Genomic DNA, 17,251 nt, shown 5'->3' with positions numbered 1-17,251 from the left:
TACTCAGCCGGAATAGCGAAAGGACTCACGATGTAACCGGAGGCCTAGAGTAACTTCGCGCCGTCGGTCTAAGGGTGTTTTATAACTATATTACTCGATTATGAATAATTGATGGCCAAAACCATCCTTTGCTACCTACCAAGTGTTGACGAGGAGAGGTAATTACTGACGGGCCTATTGGTCAGCACTCACCCTCGAAAACGTGTAATACAAGATAGCTGCACAGTGTGAGGACAGGGTGCAGGACTTACATACTCCAGCACAAACCAATACTAGGGACTCAGTAAGTTGGCAAAGGGAAGTCCGTTTAATGATACATACATCAGCTTATGGATATCCGCAGCATCACCAACACCTGTCTCGCCCCGACTTCCCTGAACTTCAGTACAACAGCCTCTTTTATGGGCAAACTTCGTCATCATTGACATGCACTTCTATAAAAAAATCATCATGCAATATAATTGGTTGGGAAAGGTAACTTAAGTATAGGTGTTATATATGTATATGAAAATAAGGCATACGGATTGGATAACTCTTATCAGGTGGGCGTCTATGCCTATCCCTCTTCAGCACACGTGATTGACGTCACTAAAAGTACGACGTCCTATTGGTTACAGTCTCTATGGGACCCTAGATTACATGGTCCATTGTGATTGGGCAAGTTACACCCCTAAACATAAATCTCCACTTTAATTAGCAGCATGCAGAATAGACACCCTGGTACCTGGTGTCCCAAGATTCACCCTGCCTCCCTTCCATCAATCAGTGGTTTAGGGCTTTGTGCCAATTATTTGGCTGGGTATGGCCTTGGATCTGCAGTCTCTTATCAGGAAAAGTTATGGCACCCTCTGTTTCTGGATGACATCAGGAGGTGGTACATCTTCGTGCCTGTCTGGTCACGTGTTGGTCCACCGTGAATCTGCTTCAGTTCTCAGTCTTTTCGTGCTTTTGATTCCGTGTTCGCTTGGCCACCTGCATGGGCCTCTCTTATCTTGACCTTCACGGGCAGGCTGGCATGCTCTGAAGTTGGAGCCTCGTGAGCTCATGCTCACCTCCCCTTCTCTGGTTGACCTCGATTTCCCCGGCATGAGCCATCCTATGTTAAGTTTCGATCCCGCTCTTTTCCTCAGCTTGGACCTAGATGTGAAACAGCCAGTTGGGCCTGGGCATCCTTCTGCTCAAACAAAATGGAGTCACACGTGTACATTGTGCTGTATTGAGGTAGACATATATAGTTGGCGCATGCCGCTCTATTCTTCTACTTAAGCGTTGCAGGCGGTATCGATTACTTAACATCTTGCGTTTCAAGCTTATTTACACACGTTCAATAAGGTGGTTGCTTCCATCTTGTCTCATGGCACCATTCTCATACGTTTTCACAGTGTCTCTCCCCTTCGTCCATTACAATTCTACTCGCAGTTGTCGGTACTGGTATGCATAGCTTTCAGTAGCCACTTCTGGTTGTTCTCGGGGCTGCCAAGACCCTTAGTCCATTTCCATTGGCCTTCCATTAAGGCCTTCGAGGTCTCCTCATGGACAGTCTGTAAATACTCGTCGTTTCGTACCAATGGCAGGTACGGTTGTCTGATTGGGTACCGTGCTGCCCAGGGTTGCCTGGTTATGGGCATTTCAACAGGTATTGATCTTCTAATGTACACAGGGCAGAGGCCCATTGCAGCCCTTTGTTGGTTCAGCTGATCCTCGTACGTCACATACCTTGGCGAGTACCTTACTGGCAACTCGCAATGGGGGGCAGGTCTTATCTGGGACTTCCTCTACAAAAGTAACCTTCCAACTCAAGTAAACATCCCGAAATCCGGTCCTAACATTCCTAAACAGCCTCAACGATTCAGATTCACCCAAGTATCCACCCTTGAAGTGTAAAACATTATAGCTTCACTTAAGCCCTCTAACTGCTAAGGAGATTCCTGCCCAGCATCAACCATCAAAGAAGCTGCCAGGGAATTAGCCCCTTTTATTACTACGCTTATCAGTGCATCCTTCCGCACTTGTACCGCCCCCACTAATCTCAAAAACTCATGGGTACTCCCACTCCTTAAGAAACCCTCTCTAGACCTGAGTATCCCCACTAACTTCAGACCTATTACTACGGCCAAGAACCGAGGACGCAATGGCGCCAATGCACAGAACTAACCTAAGGGCCAACGAGGACCCCAGCTGTGGACACAGAGGACCTGGATAGACTAAGCACAGGACCCCACCAGGGCCAACACCCAACCACCATTCTAGCCTTGATAAAGACCCACGAGGTCGAAACACATGTCGGCTGACCACAATTGGGAACATGAGTCCACACTCTAATTGATGAATAAACCTGCACTTACTGCTAACGCAAAAAGTGTGGAAAATCTACTTTTTCAAAATTAAAAAAGACCGTTAAACAGTCCCCCTTGAGACCTTTAAACGTATATTGGAAGAAATCATGAAGGACATGACAGATTTCAAAGAGTATACCACAAAAGAAAGAATTAAGAGGATGAAAAAAGATCTGATTGAATTCTCACATGAGAAAGCGTTTAAATACATTCAAGAAGGGTATGACCCCTCGAAAAATCAGGCAATTCAGTTCACAAAACAACGGAGAGACCATTCAGGGGCTTCTGGAGAAGATAGCTCCTCTAAATTTAGAGCACAGAAAAATAGCGGGCGTCCATGAGACAACAAGGTAGGGGCAGACGGAACAACAGCGGAGGGTCGAATTACAACAGACTCTCCAGAGACATACAAGGCCCTCCACCACAGAGACAACGTTTTTTAGAGGACGAAACGCACAACGAGGCATGGGACTATGCCCCACGCCAAACCAGGGGTACCAGGGGCTACTAGTGAACTTGTCTAGTTACATCCCTTGGAAAACAGAAGAAAACCTGTTAAACAAAGGCCTAGGATTTGTGCCCACTACGAGTTATGATGGCTTTAGTATGCAAACAGAAACCCATCAATTGTTTCGGAAAATCCATCTAAAGCAATTTTTTCAAGATAAAAACTACAAAGATGAAAAAAAACAACAGTGGTTTAAAAAATCCCTCAGATTTTCATCCTCCACTTTCAAGTCCGACACCTGAAGCAATAGTGTTTGAGGAACGGGTCCTAGCAGAATTAAAACTACTTGAAAAAACAATATGAATACCCATTTTTTTCAAAACCTAACACGTGAAAAACGGAAAGCGCTTGATCAATTGAAAAACAATTAACAAATTGTAGTGAGAAAAGCAGGCAAAGGTGGAGCAATTGTGCTTTTGAACCGAGACTTTTACATTTCTGAATGTACCAGACAGGTAGATGATACATCATTCTATAAAACAATACAAGAAGATCCCACACCACGTTTGAAATCAATCATAGAAGTGAAAGTAAGTAAAGCTTTGGAAAGAGGTTGGATTTGTAAGCAAGAGTATGAATTGCTAACGGCAAACAAACCATCTATCCCAAAATTTTATATTTTGCCAAAAATTCATAAATCATTATCCAACCCCCCAGGTCTCCCGATTGCGTCAGGTTTGGGATCTCTACTTGAACCTCTGTTTGCGGACAAGTACTTGAAGCCCTTTGTGTTGGAGATGTATTCATATATACAAGACAACACAGAAGTTATGACTCTGATTGAAAATTACCCTTTTGACAGCAAACATCAAATGCTAATGAGTCTGGACATAGTGTCTCTTTACACGTGCATTCCTCAAGATTTAACCCTTGAGGTCCTAGAAGAAGTACTACTTACAAACAGAACTGTAGGAGACTGTCCAAACAGATTTATTTTATGGTGTGCCACAATGTCTCTGAAAGAAAATTATTTCAGTTTCAACCATCAACTGTTTCAACAAGTTCACGGGTCATCTGTGGCCCCATCAGCGGCTAACCTGTTTGTCGAATATTTCAAAAAAAGTGTAATTTATAGTACGTCCAATCCATTTCTATGCCATCTCCAGATCTGGAAGGCGCTTTATAGATGATATTCTGCTAATATGGGACGGAGACACAACCACATTTGAAGAATTTAAGAATAGGCTCAATGTACTAAATCAATTTTTGAAATTCACGGCAACAACAAGCATAGTGGAAATTAATTTCCTCGATATTACGATTTGGGCGGACACTACTGACAACACTTTAAAAGTGAAACCGTACCACAAAACAACTGATCGAAATTCTTTGTTGCAGTACAATAGTTGCCACCCCAGCCACATCAGAGAGAACTTACCAGGGGGCCAGTTTCTACGCCTTAAGCGGAACAGTTCCAACACGGCCATCTTTGAACAAGAAGCAGCAACTTTAAGGTCAAAACTTCGAATAAGAGAGTATCCAGAAAAAATTGTAAAGAGAGCTTGTAAAAGAGCAAAGAACAACAATAGGGAAGCCCTGCTAGAATATCTTCTTAAACCTAAAGATAACGAACAAATTGTGTTTGTTAGTACATTCAACACACTCTCAAATAAAGTAAATGCCATTATTAAGCGCAACTGGCACATCTTGGACTCTGGCGAATGTCCGATCACCAGACCGCTATGTGCGTTTAAGAGAGGTCCAAACATAAAAGATTTGGTCACCCGTAATGATATCTCTTTGAAATAATCTCAAAAGATCCTTAACTGAGACTTGGGGTATGCCTAGACTAACTGGGCACACACTGTGTGGTAGTTGCAGTTGTTGTTCAAGTATGAAATGCACAAAGGAAGTGGATTTAGGCCTTAAGAAGCTGTGGCAACAGCGACAGTTCACCAATTGTAATTCGCAAATGGTAGTTTATGTGATCTGGTGTCCCTGCAAGAAAATCTATATCGGTATGACAGAAAGGAAAATAAAAACAAGGATTACAGAACATAAAAGCTGTATAAGAAATAAAAACATAACAACCCCATTAGTGGGATATTTCTTGGCTATGGATCACACACCAGAATCTCTTACATGGGGTGTACTGTCCCAGATGGATCAGAAAGATGTCACAACCTCAAATAAGAAAAGATTATTTGACAAAGAACAGAGACTAATTTATCTTTGTAACTCTGTGGAGCTGGGACTCAATGAACTCATAGATGGGAACACTATAAATTCAAGCCGTAAGTATATTTGAATTTACAAAGTTTGCTTTAAGTATGAGAATACAGATGATTCACCACAAACAATGCTATTGGTTTGCATAAATGCAAATTAAAGTCCATAAGTTACTCTGTTCTGGAGAACCTGTGTTGGCCTCACATGAGTTTTTGTGAAATAGCCACAAACCAACAAGAACTGACTAGGGTTGTTTATTGAGAGAAAGCCAATAAGCAAAAGAAATAGTAAATAAAAAGAAAAAAGTTTGTAAATAAAAGGATAACCCGTGCACACTAAGTACGGCTGTTGTCACGAGATCCCAAACAGGAACACAATTTGGATTCCAAAATGTAGCAAAAAGAACATTCATAAAGCACTAAGATATGTAACAAAAACATTTTTTTTCACTTTGATATAACTGCAAAGTTAAATCAAATCTGCCGAAAAGTGTGTGCATCATTGCGAGCACGCCACTGTTGAATGAACTTAGCCATAGTTTAAGGTCCCTCAATATGGCGAACTGCAATACCAACAGCATTGTAAGGAATATTAAAAGCCCTGCCCTTCGTTTGTGTCCACGCATTATGCTGACGCAACCGCATAAATATCAGGATGGAAGGATACGTGTAGAAGTCACGTGATTGAGATACGACAGAGCACCAAGGAGGTGCTGGGAAGAGTTGGGGCAGACGGCGTGAGACACACTCGGTAAGCAAAGGAGAATACGTGAGTTTTAAACTGCATTTCTTCATCAAAAAAATTAAAAACAAGTGCATTGTCTAGGAGTAAGGACGACAATTATACCATCTGGATTCTTCTCTATTTTACCAGAAGAATCCGAGCGACTACGAAAGTAGCGTGGCAGCAGAGAAGATACTATTAATTAGCCGCAGGCAGCCGCAGTCATAACATACAAGCCGCACCACGGCAGGCGCCGCTTTCAGAGCAAATAGCGGTAGGTGTAATTTTAAGAACAATACACATTAAGTACTTATGTATTTCTTTGACCTTTTTACCATCCAAAAAAACCCTGCCACCTCATCTCCACCTCTTTGGAAAAAGTCTCATTCACAATTTTTGCTTTTGTGTTTCATTTTCGAGATTAACGTCACAGTCCTAATAAGGCATTAAAAGCGGAATTATACTTAGCGTCATCTAAAGAATCTCAGTACTAATATAGGGGTTTCAATATTAGACATCACAATCATACACCTATATGGATGCTAATAACATATTCAGTGTCATCTGGTTGGTTTAGTATACAATTGTGTTTTGTATTATAATGGTGTTAATGGTCATGTATGAAATCACATTTAACTTTTAGTAATTGTTTTTCCTTTCAGGAATGCTGGTTGTTTTCTAATATAGTGATATATTGATTTCACAGTAACTTGTTGGGTTGGCATACAGATTTTTGGTGTTTGTTTTCCCTTTTCTTTTTCAAAGAATATTTGTTGTTTTTTTTTCTATTGTAATTTAACCCTGTTTTACTGTCTCTTAAAAATGTTAAAGACATTTTGCAATAGTCATATATATTTTCTTAAAAAACAATTATGAGTGCCATCTGTTGCAAATGAGGAGGGCAGCTTGGAAAGGTTTTTGGGTAGTTGGTCCCTGATTCTTTTTAGGGAGAGAGTTTGAGAGGTGTTAGGATTTCTTTGTAAACAGTACGTATTTCTTGGGGCACAGTCCTAACCTCTAATTTGGCAAAATAAAACCAGTCCTCTTTAAGTTTGATAGTGGGCTTCACCTCAAACATAACCTGTGACTTTGCATTACCACCAAGACCAGCATAAAAATAGCCAGAGCTTAGCAAAGGACGGTTCCAACTTTAGGGCCCAATTTCGCTTCTATTACTACTGTACCCTTCCTATTAAAGATCATCGATAAAGCAGTCTACGTCCAGATTCAATCATACTTAGAGACTAATAACCTACTAGGACTTCGACAATCTGGCTTCAGACCCCAACACGGGACTGAAACAGCCCTGATCGTCCTCAAGATCCAGATTGACGACCTAAAACACAAAGGTAAATCTGCCCTCTTGCTTCTGCTGGATCTGTCAGCCGCTTTTGACCTGGTTGACCATAAGGTGCTCTGCAAACATCTATCTTCAGCGACCCATTTCTCAGCAGAAGCAACGGCTTGGATCCAATCCTTCTTAAACAACAGATCGAAGAGTTGTTTTTATCCCCAGCAGCCGCTGATCCTATCCCCATAACTTGTAGAGTTCCGCAAGGATCATGTGTGTCGCCTACCATGTATAATGTATTCACTAAACCACTGTTTGATGACTTAAGACTATCTGGGTGTCACCTACACTAACTATGCAGATGACTCCCAGATCCTTATACCTCCGACAGGCAACTATGAGGAGGATCTAGCCCTGATCAACAAAATCTATCTCATCATTCGGGCATGGATGGCCATGCATGATCTGTGTCTGAATGATGAGAAGACTGAGCTGCTGCTCTTAGAAACCCTCTCTAACCAGAAGAAACTGAGCAATCAATATCTCTCTTTCAGCATTGATGGTAATGACATCAAGGTGGCCAGAGAGGTAAAAACCTTGGGTTTCTATTTAGACTCCTCCCTGAGCCTGTGCAAACAAGTTAGTGCCACGGCGTCCCAACTTTGGAATTCCCTACCCACCACCTTAAGAGCTGACCAATCCTTCTACAACTTCAGGAAAAACACCAAACTTTGGCTCACTTCCAAAGATCTCCCATCGTGCTAGTTGTCCTCCACTAGGACCTCACCAACAACGCAAGTGCCTTCTCTGTATACTAACCTAAGCATATTCAATGTTAGCCTTATATGTTTCAAACTGTACCTACCCACACTTGTACTCTATACGATACTGTATTGTATTATAACTTGTAATCCTTTGTACTGTAAGTAAATGCATGTTCTTGTAATGCGCCCAGTTACCTCAGGGTGAGGAGCGCTTTAAAAATAAACAATCTTTGTACTGTAACTAAGTAAATGCATATTCTTGTAATGCGCCGAGATACCCCAGGGTGAAGAGCACTTTGTAAATAAATAAACAGCAATGTGCCCACATCCCTCCCTCCACACCAAGATGACCCCATCCCACGCTCCAGACCCCCCACGCAGATGTCCCATCACACACCCCCAACCGCACAGATACCCCCATTCCACCCACAACTATATGACCCATCCCACCCGCCAGACCCACATATGCCCCATGCCACCATCAAGACCCCACCAAGATGTCCCGCTCCCTCCAATCCAAACTCCAACAAGAAGCCCACACTCGCCCTCCAGACCCAATCCAATCCCTATCGCTCCCTACACACACACACACACATATCAAGATGCCAAATACCAATATTCCAGACCCCACTAAGATTCCCCATCCCTCCGTTCCAGACCCACACCAAGATGCCCAGATCCCACCAACCGTGCAGGCCAGAACCCACAATCCTCCCATCCCTCCCCCTAGACCCAAACCATGATGCCCCATCCTCCCTCCACACAGCAAGATGCACCCATCCTGCTCTCCAGACCCACACGCCCCATACCTCCCTCTCAGACCCAGATGCCACTAACCTTCCAGACCCACATCAAGATGCCCCCATCCCTCCATTCCAGAACCCACCAAGATGCCATCAACCCTCCAAGCAGACTCCACCAAGATGCTGCATCCCTCCATCTAGACCCAGACCAAGATGGTCCCATCCGTCAGTTCCAGGGCCCACCAAGATGCCACCAACCCTCCCGCTAGACCTATACAATGATGCCCCATCTTCCCTCCAGGATGTCCATCTCCACACACCAAGATGCCCTATCCCACCCTTTAGACCCAGACAAATGGGCCCCATCCCTCCCTCCTGACCAATGTGCCCCATCCATCCTAGACCCACACCAAGTTGCCCCATCCCTCCCTCCAGACCCACACCAATGTGCCCCATCCCTCCCTCCAAACCCACATAAATGTGCTCCTATCCCTTCCATTCCAGACACACACCAAGATGCCCCATTCCTCCATTCCAGACCCAAAGATGTCCCATTCCACCCTCCAGACACTCGCAGATGACCCCATCCCACCCTCTAGACCCACGCGCAGATGCCCCATCCCACACTCTCAACCCACACCACCCTCCAGACAAACAGATGCCCCATAAATGTTCCAGACCAACACCAATGTGCCCCATCCATTGCAGACCCCACCAAGATGCCACCACCCCTCCCCCCACAGAGCAAGATGCCCCATCCTGCCCTCCAGACCCACACCAATGTGCCATGCCTGCCTCCCTCCAGAACCACATCAATGTTCACCTATCCCTCCCTCCAGACCAACACCTCGGGCTAATTCTAGGGACGGAGGAGGCCTAAAACAGATGGGTTTTTAGGAGTCAGTGAAAGCTAAAGTGGTCAACTGTGGCCCGCTGCAACAGAGAACGAGCGATCACCGATCTGAACCCATTGAAACCGTGGATGACAAGAAGCCGGGCATTTGATGACCAAAGGGCACACCCAGGTTGATATGGCTGACATTTCTCCTGCAGATATTCTGCTCCCACGCCATAATGGGCCTGGTGAACAATGCAGAGGGATTTAAAAACAATTGCTTATAAACCGGCAGCCAGCGTGCCCCTATCCCTCCAGACCTACATCATGTTGCCCCGTCCCTCCATTCAGTGTCATGTGCCGCCCTTGAAAGTGTTGCCAGCAGTGGAAATACTTGTAACATAGTGCTTCGAGTTGTTCTTCCAACGGTCTAGTGTTCCACCAAGATGGCCGCCGCCACTATATTGGTGGGCGGGCACTTAGCTTCCTTGCCTTGTATCTGTCTACTGGGAATACGCTGCCAGACCTCTGTCTCGCAGGAGTTCTAGCTTTCTTTTGCCTGTTATCGCTAGCGTTTCTTTTCCGGTTCTCTGCCGGTTTTATACTCTTCTTGTCATCACTCTCTGGTCTTTCATAATCTTTTACAGTATTTGTGTAACTCGCGGATTTCCCACACCCTCACGGCTTTCTTTTCCGCATTCTTGCGGGATTCCTTCCCGCACCCTTGCGGCTTTCCTTACTGCCTCCCTGTGGCTTTCCTTTCCGCTTTCTCGCAGCATTCCTTCCCGCACCCTTGCAGCTTTCCTTACCGCATCCTGCGGCTTTCCTTTCCGCATCAATCCAGTGTTCTGCCACTTACTTCAAAGTCTCTTACTGCTCCCGCACATTTGTTTAGTCCGGATTCTGACTATCCTTGTAGTTGCTCTCTGTATCTCTAGGGAGTCAGCTACCTCCTCTTACTGCGCCCTGTTCGGTTTCACTCTAGCTTTGTTCCGACGGTTCTCGTTCCCTTTTTCTTACCTTTCTTTATTACGACTTCTATTGCTTTCATCCTCAGGTGATTCCTTTCTACTGAGTATGTCTTGCTTTTCATGCACACCAGATATATATTTTCCTTATCTGTCTATCTTATTAGAAAGGATACATTCCTCACTTTGAAGTACCACGGTATCAGTCTGAGAGATCCATTGGATCTTGGAGAAAGGAGGAATTCTTGTTGTTGAATCTGGAAGACTACAATTTTGTAATACATTCATCTTCCGCTCTATCTGGACACTTATCTACATCAAGAAGAGAAGATTGGTGGCCAACTACAATCTCTATACAGGATTTCCTGAACATTGCTACATCCAAGGTTTTTTGTGCCACAGAGGCTTTTTCCATGATTTTGGGAGCTTGCTCCTGGGAGGGAGCTCGCCCCAACCTTCATCAGCTGAAGGGGAAAAAAACCTAAGGAACCTCGAAAACCACGCCGTAAGAAGGAATCTGAAAGCCCAGGAAAGTTCCATAGACGACACAGGTGAGGAGGAAGTGCGGGATGGATCCCCAGTGCTTGACATTCAGACCCCACCAAGATGCCCCTATCCCTCCATCTAGACCCATATCATAATGCACCTTCTACCCTCCACATAGCAAGATGTCCCATCCCACTTGCAGACCTACACCAAGATGCCCATGTGCCTCTCCCAAACCAAACACAGATAGCCCCAGCCGATCTCCTCTAAAACCAGCCCTCTCAAATACTCTCAACAAACATCAAATTCCCCTTTAAATCAGTTCTCTAAATTATGTGTTTTATCAGCCCCCTTTGATCAGTTGAACACCACCATCCAATGTTCCTGCACTGTTCTTTTTCTTAGCCGTCCATACCTTCCAAGTTGAATAGATGAAAATTATTTCTAAAGCAAATGTAATTTTCCACACCCCCCCCTTCTCCATTTGGTGTCTTGCAGGAACTTTCACGGTATCCCGAAGAAAATGCCCATTTTAATTTCAGCTACCCAAGAGCAGACAGATTCCTGCTGCTCTTGCAGCCAGAGCCTTCGCGGTTTCCGGTGACTTCAGACTCACAAAAATCCCGATGAGGGACAAGATGAAGTCAGGCGCTCTATCTGGTGTCTTGCTGGACCTTTCACTGTATCTCGCACAAGATGAGGGACAAAATGAAGTCGGACGCTCCAACTGGATCTTGCAGGAACTTTCCTTGTATGGCCATTTTTATCTCAGCCACCCAAGACCACGCAGATTCTGGTTGCTCTTGCAGCCAGTGTTGCCAGGTCAGAAGGAAAAAATAAGCTGAATGGCCCTTCTTAACAAGTTGACTCCCAACCAAATAAGCATAAACAACAAGTGCACCTCTAAAACACTGTGGGTTGGTCTCAAACATAAGAAAAAATAACAATAAATCAAATATACATATAGAGCGACAAACATAATGTTAGAACAAAAAGCATTTATTAAAATTGCATTTTATTTTTCTAACAATTAGTATCCATTTTCATGTATTGTATGTGTGTGACTTATACAAGCAAATGATTGGCTTTTTTGGATCCTTGGCTTCTCTGGTCCATCATCCAACTGATCCTTGATTCGTTGCTCTCCTCCGGTCCTTGGCTCCCTTGCATACATGCCTGGTAGCCCCATGTCCTTCGTGACACTGAGCCAGCCCAGGCATTTCCTGTTAAATGCTAGGACTGGTATTTTTGTTCTTCCCATTATAAATATGGGCCTACAAGGAGCGCCATGTAAAGCGAAAAAATCCAGAACTGGCTCATGGCATCATGATTGACATGGGTCCCCCACTTGGCAGCAATTCCCTTGTGAGTGCTCCTCTTTTCTGTTGCCCCTCTGGTCCTTGACTCCCTTGTGATTCACTCTCCTCTGGTCAGTCACCCTTCAGGTCTTGGGCAACCTGGTTGATCGCTCTACTCCTCTGGTCCATCACCCCTTTGGTCATTGTCTCCCTCATGATTTGGTCCTCGAGTCCATCACTCCTTACATTTTGATGTAATCATAAAATACCCGAGTGGTACTGAGGATAATTTTTGGCGAAATAAGTAAACAATAGCCTTGCAGAATGTTTACAAAGCGTCCATTTGTACTCCGCAAGTGAACTAGCCAAGTGCTATGGCAGTAGTGGTGAAAGGACTCAGTATCCGGTTCACGCTAGAGTTAGCCTGTTGATGTACTGAGCAAGAAAGAAAATTAAACCTACAGGAAACATAACAAAATATGAACCAAAGCACATGCAAGAAGACAGAATCATACCCAACCAGTAGAATAGGAATTGTCAAATGCAATAGTCCTGTTTTTATAATATGCTGTATGTAGACGTGCATGCATAGAGAGCCTACTATGACAAATATTGGATTTTTGTATCATGTACTGGCATCTTAAACCAGCGCACTGCCAAATGTCCAGCCATAGACATTACAGAAAGAGGTACAGCGATTATATGGCTCTTGTATGGTCGGATGTTCCCATCAAATGTCCAAGTGTAGCCCATGGTTACATAAGCAAGCACGGGTACTACTGTCATATGCTGTTACAGCATCACACGCACATGCTTTGCCATCATGTGCCTGGTGCTGGTTCACATGCTAGTGAAAGCTTCATATGCCTAGGTACTGGGATAAAGTAGCTACATACATCATATGCCTATGTAAAGCTGTATCCCATGCCCCCTCCTTTAGTCTCCTTGGCTTAAAAGGGGACTGTCCTTTTAAGTTTAGGTTATTATAAGCTAAAGCTATTTCATTAAGAGTACAGATCGGGAGAAATGGCATATGAGGAACACGCAGTTTGTAGGTGGCGTTTAGTTAATAGCCCACCCATTGACATGCTAATCCCTGTGGCCATTCCCACCCAGTTCCTGCCCCTCCTGCCCAACCCCCATTCTCATGTGAACTCTTTGAGCTCTCTTTAATCAAGCCTTAACATCAAACGTTGCACTTGAAGTGCATGCCTGTTTTTTTAAAGAAGTCTTCTGAGAGTTAATGACTTCATTTGAGCTGTAAACGCTACTGGTGTAGTAAAAATGTCTTAACCGTGTCTGCCTTCAGCCAATCGATTTATAAGCAATGTGCGTGTCCTTCAGTGAAGTCCTGTTAAAAAAAAAATCAACAGTTTTTGGCTTGTGTATGCGTATTAGGCATTTGCCAGGCACTGCTAATAGATGCCAAGAATCCGAAAAGCATTAGGGTGCTCATGAGTACTTTTTCTGCTATGTTCTCAGTACCCTTTCCTTTTTTCCCTTTAAAGCAAGACTGTCCTGCCTAGTGATTCGTAGCCTGGCATTGTCAAGAGATGATCAAATAGAAACTGTATACAACATTTTCAAAACAATCACCGCAAAAAGTGTTGTCGCCATCTAACAACAAAAAAACACCACTGTATCCAGAAAATGCAGCAGTTGACCAAGTGCGCTGTGTGCAATAGAATAGGCATGCAGTATTTCTTTTTATTAAAATAATATTTTTATTGCACTTATATATACTTAGCAGCAGGTGTCATCAGTGAAGCGAAGAAGCACAAAAATAAGCCACAGTAGCTGCTAGAACATTATTGAAATAGGAGTTAACTTGCCCGTAGCTATATTGTTGTGCTTCTTCACTTCACTGCTGCTGCGCCGACCCTGGCTGATCGGCATATATTTTCTAATGAAACTTAGCAGCAGGGGTTGATGCCGCAGCAGTGAGATAACTTCCCTGCAGCGGCGAGCACTGCTGCTCATGAAACATAGCTCTTTCCTGTGCACATAATCCTTGATGCTGTTCATCAGCACCCTATTCAGATGATTATCTCCCCGCAATGACGCGTGGGGCACTCATGCATTAGCATGAGCGCTCTATTCCAGTGATTAACTCCCTGCCAGGCGCTGGAGAGGGGATTTAGAAACAATTGTGACACCCCACACTCCCACGCTGCCCAGGGGCGCGCAACACATTTTTCTTAAACAGCCCGGGGGCGCTGCCGCTGCTAAGGCCAGCCCTGTCAGTACGAGACTGGTACCATTTTGTGCAATCATTTTACGCCCCCAACTCTGCCTGAGCAAAATGGAGTCAATAGAGTTAAACTGATGTCTGTAAAGAAAACAGCTAACCATTGTGATCCTTCTAAAAAGTGCTCTCCTCCACCGAATTGTTGCACCACAAAAACACAACACAGCTGGCAAGGTCTAAGCTCTATAGGCAAAGATGCATTGGACATGCCTTTATTACAAAAATCACATCGTCTTAAATCCCCTTCAGTATTACACCCGATCCTCCCTTCCTTATCCCGCACTCATAGCATTCATCATCTGCCAGCAACCATCTGCAACGTTTTCCACATGTAGCAACCCCAGTAACTCTCCCAGCAACAAACAAACTACCCGCTCCCCCTTGACATTCTTCCTCTATCAAGAAGCCTCTCTCGTGTGATGTGTATAAGTGCCTGGAAGACTGAGCCTTCCCGGTGCCCATTCACGAAAACTACAATGAGGGGACGGGAAGGACAGGATGACATCGGACGGACGCTACGTGCATGGTAGAGAACAAACCGTGTCCAAAGTCACGTGAAGACGAGTAGCCGGGCATTGACATGGTCAGTTTCTCAGATGGGAAACAGACACTACTCAGATAGAAAGTTTGGAATATCTGTCCGGTGCCGCGTTTAATCGAGATTCATTGACTCTTCGCGCCCTTCTTGCAATCCCGTTGAGTAGTAGAACTGTGCGCCAATCCTCCGAAGTCATTCACAGGGATCCTCGGGAGGTCGGCCTAGACTGAATCCTCAAATGCTATTTTCAAAGTAGGCAAATGGCAGGCTAAATGGTTTGCAGTCTGGTGCTGGTTGCTTCTACAGCAGAGACTAGCAGGTGCTCTCTTGTGCGGATAGACTTTAGTAAACGGTGATAAGATTTACTGTGGTTTCGCACGATAGTAGGGGAGTACATCAAAATCAGTTCTAATGATGCCTACGATACACATTGCCTGTATTAAAGTTTGTTTTGGTTAACTGATTCCTATCTCCTAGCAGCATGTGACACTATTTGGTTGAAATGTGTTTGTGTTTGCAGATATGATAAAGCTCGGGACAGGGGAGAGAACAGTTTCAGTGGAGTGCTTACATCAAAGCCATATTAAAAGCGGCCTATATAGGTTATTGGACGCTTGGTAATGTACAAACCAGGGAGGAGGAGGATGTACTTGGAGGGTAGGAGTTCAGCAGGTTTCAGGGAGTAGTTGAAGAGGTGAGTGAGGGAACAGGTGTGTTGATGATTTTGATGCAAAGGATTTGAATTAAGGACACTATGGGTTCAGATGGGCCGAACTCTACTGATGCAGTGAGAAAGGGAAATGCCAGTTTGTGGTGGGTGGGGGAAAGCGGATGTATTGCCAGATATGCTGGTAGTGTAGTATCACCAATTCCAAATTGAAAATCCTTAAATTTGAACGCGACCACAGAGGAAAAAGAATTTTGGCAAATGGAATATTCGTGTAATTATGGGTGGGGGGGGGATTACTTCAGGATGACCCCATGACAACTTCAGGATGGGTGGGGGATTACTCCAGGATGATGTGACAACTTTAGGATGGGTTGGAAATTTTGAACAATTATTGCTGACAACTTCAGGAGGATTTATTTCATGTTGCTTCCAAAGGATTTAGGAAAAGGGTTTGGATTCCTTGTGTGTAACACGGGTGGTTTTACTATACGATGAGTCTAGTTAGACTTATGTATAGTGTAATAAAGGGAATTTGCAGCCGTTACTTTCCATCTAGAGCACTCAAATGTCATTAACTAAGTTTGCTGATTTAGTATACAAAACTAGAAATCCAACCCACAATGTCAAGAACCAACCTGTAACCTCCCTCATTTCAGTTCTCACCTCTAGATAACACCCAATAAACTCCCACAATTACAAATCACTGCCCTAAAATACACACTTTCAGTGACCTAAACAGAATCCATTAAAGGTCTGCCTGCATGACAGACTGCCAATCACTTCACCCAATATCACAATCAGCAGCTAGCAATTAGTTCAACCATTCACAACACCCAAGAAAACATTAGCTCACCCCCCAACAGAAATCAAAATAGCACAAAAACATGTACCATTTACAAGTTTGGCACCAACCTACACATTCACCAGATCTACCATATAGTTCTACACACAAGAACACTTGCATCTTCAGTTTCACATAGCAGCATGTGAGCTACAATTACGTTGTCGATTAGTAGCAAGGGCTGATTTAGCAACCAAAATCGGTTGTGGGGATGTTCCAATTCCATTGTTTTTTTTTTAAGACCGTAATCTGAATGATTGCGCAGGTGTGTGGGGATGTGTAGGTGTTACTTCCCTGTCCAAAGAGGCATGACCATCATACTGTCACAAGGACACAATGTTGAGAAGACATGGTGATAGAGTTGAGCTTGTCAAATTAGATCTGTCCAACAAAACATTTGTAGCAGACAATTGACTGTTACTTTATAGTCCAATATTTGGTAGTTGTTGCACAGCTACCGCCTTTGGGAACTGCAACATTACACCGAGACATATGCCTATTCAGTCTTTCAATTTTCCAGGTGAAGTAAGGGGCAGGTTCTGAGGAAGGAATGAAGAACACTAGCCATCTCTGCCAAAAGACTAAGGTTTTCCAGCTTTTGTGAACAGCCATTAATATGTTTTGGAATAGTCAGTTTCCACCCATCAACTTTTACGATAGAATTTGCTTGCTTTTTTCACTGCATCTTCTTCTTGTAGTTCACTCCAGATTCCACCAGTAGCTGCTTTTACTCCTCTACCTTTCTTTTTAAGGCCTCAATTAGTCCCTCTGCATCACAATAGGTTTTCAATATTTCGTCAACTGTTTTCTGTCTTTTAATATGGTTTTTTGGC

General features: G+C 44.0%; 1 long non-coding RNA gene across 4 annotated transcripts in view; it reads right to left on the bottom strand.

Annotated features, from left to right (window-relative positions):
- LOC138449617 (uncharacterized) overlaps window positions 1–17,251 on the bottom strand; it is a 166,036-nt gene that overhangs the window by 119,213 nt on the left and 29,572 nt on the right. The window lies entirely within an intron of this gene.

Source organism: Ambystoma mexicanum, chromosome 1p, assembly GCF_040938575.1.
Source record: "Ambystoma mexicanum isolate Mex_15411 chromosome 1p, UKY_AmexF1_1, whole genome shotgun sequence".
In the NCBI taxonomy this organism is placed as follows: Eukaryota; Metazoa; Chordata; class Amphibia; order Caudata; family Ambystomatidae; genus Ambystoma; species Ambystoma mexicanum.
The sequence above is the reverse complement of the archived record's forward strand: the minus strand, read 5'-3'. Positions and strand labels throughout refer to the sequence as shown.